Genomic DNA, 4464 nt, shown 5'->3' with positions numbered 1-4464 from the left:
GCATGAAAGGGATAGAAACCAGCTCTCACAGGACCTTTAAAAAGCGTTTTCTCCAAGAAAGATCCTTCACAATGAAGTGAAAAGGGTACAAATGAATAGAACACCAATTATCAAGAATAAACCGATTTGCGGAAATCAAATCTTGCTGAAGATGAGGAACATGCAAGACATTTTTAAGATCAAAACAATGAGAACCAGTATTAAGTGTAGAAGAACCAGAATTGAGTATAGGCAAACCTTTGCCATCACCAATATACACTTACTCAAGTCCAGTGTAGGGCTCAGGATTCTGCAAATTTGTGGAGGAATGAGTCATGTACGAGCTAGCACCAGAATCAAGAAGCCAAGTAGGAGGGGTAGAGGCATGATAAGCAGCTGGAGAATTCTTGTTACCAAAATTGGGATTCATACGCTGATGACACTCAACAGCTTCATGATCGAATTGGCGACAAATTTGACAAGAGATCTTTCTGTGAGAATTGTTGTACTGAGAACGAAGACCACAATTGTAACGATGATTACCCTGATTACCGCGATTGAATCTTTGATTGCCCTGAAAACCTTGATAATTCCGCTGGGAACCACGATTGGTGTAATTACGAGATTGAGAGAAATTGCCACGATTCAGAGGACCATAGGATTGTGAAGAAGATCCGTTCTGAGTAAAGAATGCTTGAGCACCAAAATCACCAAGAAGTGTGGGAAGAAGACCAGCAGAAGCATTAAAAGCTTGAATGGGAGCAGATGGTGAGGTTTTCTTGCGAGCAGTCAGTTGAAGCTCCTTACTCAAAAGCAGCCCATGAAGTTCATCAATAGTGGTTGAACCCAGGCGAAATTGGATTGCATCAATGAAAGACTCATACTCAGAGGGCAAACCATGTAAAATTACAGAAATCAACTCAGAATCTTCAATTGGGGTGCCTGCATTTGCAAGTGCCTATGCGATTTCTCAATTTGTTGAAGATAGAGCGCAGCCGTACAATCACCCTTCGTGATGCTACAAAGACAAGAACGAAGCTCATGAATGTGCAATTGCGATGCAGTTACAAGTCGCGATTCCAATTTTGACCAGAGCTCACGGGCCGAATTAACGCCAACAGTGTACGGAATTAGGGCATCCGATAGGGTAGAATTAATCCAAATCAAGATATTCTGATCATTTTCAAACCAAGTAACATACTGAGGATTGAGAGTAGAGGTTTGATTACCCAAGGAGTCAAGAAGGTATTTCGGCGGAGCAGACAACGTGCCGTCAATGATTCCGGTGAGATTGTACCGACGAAGGATGGGAGCGAATAGAGCACTCCAGGTGAGATAGTTTGTCGATGTGAGCTTGATTGGCACCATAGATCCAATATTTTGGATCGTAATTGACGATGTCGTTGAGGAGAGAGAAGAATTAGGCAAGAAGCAGAGCCAGAAGAAAGAGATCCAGCCATGGCGATTGCTAGGTTTGGAAGAATCGAAGATAAGGAAGCGGGAGATTTCTAGGGTTTGAAGATTCGAAGAGGAAGAAGCGGGAAGCAGAGGAAGAGGATCAGCTATCGTAGGACTTAGGCGAGTGATACCATATTAGGAAAATTATCCTTTCATTTCATTACTTCAATAAGGTTACACAATGATGTCTTATATACTAGTTACTCACTAGTATTAGATAACTAACTAATTACACCTTCATCAACTAATCACTCACTAATTACAAAACTACCATAACAACCTTAACTGTTTACAGTTTTACCCTTATTACTTTTGTCACCCTAGGATATATTTTCAATGATATTAATGGGTTTTGAAATCCCATAACAAGGAAATAACAAAATAGTTGAACTACTACAAGAGCCTACATTATTTTTAAACACGGTATTAGAGCAGTGATCTTAAGATTTCTACTCTACTTGAAATTATACCCCCAACAAACTTTTATATCGATACCTGCGACGATGGAGGAAGTTGCTTTTCCTTCTACTCCTGATTTGAGTTCTCATCAGATTGCATAACTCATCCTAACCCCTATATAGATTCAAATAATCACCCAAATATTTTCGAACAAGATTCAGACCTACATCAAGAACTGGGACTAGATCTCGGTGAAGATTCTTCATCATGCTTCTTCCGCGGCATCAAATTTTGAATCTCAGAAGTCGTTGCATTCGATGCCTAGATGTTTGAGTTAACCAGATCAGGGTCGACTGGTTGGACCAACCCAAACGGTTGGTCAATACAACAACAACCAAGCCTCATCCCATTAAGAAGGGTCGGCTCTAAGAATCAGAAAACGTCACTACACTTGATTTTATGCCATATCTTCTGTTAACTCCAGGTGTTTCGTATCTTTTCTTAAAATTTCTTTCCAAGTCTTTCTAAGATCTTCCTTTACCCCTTTTGCAATGAGCCTTCGTCTTATAGTCGTATCTTCTAACTGAAGCATCTGTAAGTATTCAGTTCACATGTCCAAACCACCTTAAAACCAATTTTCTCTCATCTTAACTTCAATTGCGGCCCTACTTTATCTCGTATATCCTCGTTCGTAATCGTAGGATTTCTCGTACATATCCAATGAAGCATTCTCATCTCCGCTACCCTCATTTTGTTGCACGTGTTTATTATTGACTACTTAACATTTCGTGCCATAAAGCATTGATGGCCTTATTAACCACCCATCATTTTTTTTTGGAATGATGTAAGTTGACAGAGAGAATTTTTTCAAAGAAACTGAGAAGTGAGGAATTTGAATTGAAGAAGTGAAAAAATAGTTGATATGTTTCTGGGTGGATAATGAAATTAGGGATTTGGTAAAGAGAAGAAGACGAAGTTCGAAAGATATTTAAAGAAGACATTTGAAATTATCTAGTCATTGTATACGGACAGACTTCTCTTGGGATCATCAAATCTGACGGTTAAAATCAGTAAACAATATAAGAGGTAATTTCTTGTTTTTCATGCACACGAAACAAACACAAAGTTTCATCATTAAAAACTTTATGGCACGACACTCAAGAGCGCACAAAGAACCGAATCACCATAGAAGACAAAAGGCCAAACGATACGTATTCCAGCTTACAATGAATGACATGGTCTTTAGATAACTATCAATCTTCAAGGGGAACAAGTGTCTTTCAGATATATAGTTAGGGGTAATTGTGGGACCATGGTTTTTTAAGCCAGAGTAAGACTGATCCGAATATCACTACCTCAGAAGTTTGGTCATAGACTCATAGATCTAAACAGAGTTGAATCAGACGAAGCAACATTGCCACCATCACCTTGTCTTGGGGTAATGGGCGAAGTCCGAGCAACTTCACTGGAAAGATCATGCTTGTTCCACAAGATACGGGATTTGATCTGGTAAGGAATCAGCCAGATCTCAATGTGTCTTGGAGTTCCTACAATCTAGGAATTGGAGTGTGCCGCAAATAATTACAACTTCTAAGAGAGCGTAATATCTACTTCAAAATATCCTCTAGGATTATCTTGGCTTAGAGCAAGGATTTTATCCTAAAAAAGTTTGTCTCTAGTCATGCAATCTCTACACTCTAATTCTCTTGCCCATTACTTGAGTCTTATACTTGCTTACTAACTTGACCCTTAGAGAGCCCTTGGCTAGTACAAACCCCTTTCCCGGTCTTAGGCTTGCTCACGGTTGTGTGTTTTTTTTACAGGTTATTCGAATTTGTGAGTCTCTACCACTACAATGGTGCGTGAGTTTGGTTCCAACATGGGCGGTGTCAAAGATGTTAGCAGTAGTGGTGATGATGGTGAGACAATTGAGAATGTTGTGGTGGTAGTGGCGATGATGACAGTAGTTGTAGCAAATGTTATTATGTTTTTTTTACTAAAAATTTAATTTCGTTTTATAATGTATCTTTTGTATCTAATATTTTGAAAACTGTTCTCGAAAAATAGAGGAAACATTAATTTGATGTTCTATAAAATTAAGACTAAATTTTATTTTTATTATTTTTCATTTTTTTTTAATTTTGTTTTCACAAAATAGTCCGTCAAATGCATTTTTCATCCTATCTGCAAAACAAAAAATTGTTTAGCAAAACGGTTGATGAACGAGCCCTAAATGTTTATCTACAAGGATTAAGATGTGGAATTATCGGTTATCTTTTAGGTTTAACTTATATGTTCCTTTTTTTGCTTATATGGACACCGAATTTAAATACTCTTGTGTAAAATTCACTCCAATATTTTATTTTATTTTATTTTAGATACAAATATTTTCAGTTATTTTTAAAGAAAAAAATTGAAAACATTGATGCATCTGGAAGCTCGTTGGTAGCAATGTATGTATTTAAAAATTCGCCTACACTAATCTTTTAGCCCATACTAACTATTGCAGTGACGAAAGGGAAGAAAACAGAAACCGGAGGAGGAGCGTTGGATTGGACCATTTCCTATCCACGATTAATCGCACCGAACACGACGTAGTGACTGCCCATGATACGCTGACGCCCCTCG

This window comes from Malus domestica, chromosome 01 (assembly GCF_042453785.1).
Source record: "Malus domestica chromosome 01, GDT2T_hap1".
Taxonomy (NCBI): Eukaryota; Viridiplantae; Streptophyta; class Magnoliopsida; order Rosales; family Rosaceae; genus Malus; species Malus domestica.
This window is presented reverse-complemented; position numbering follows the sequence as displayed.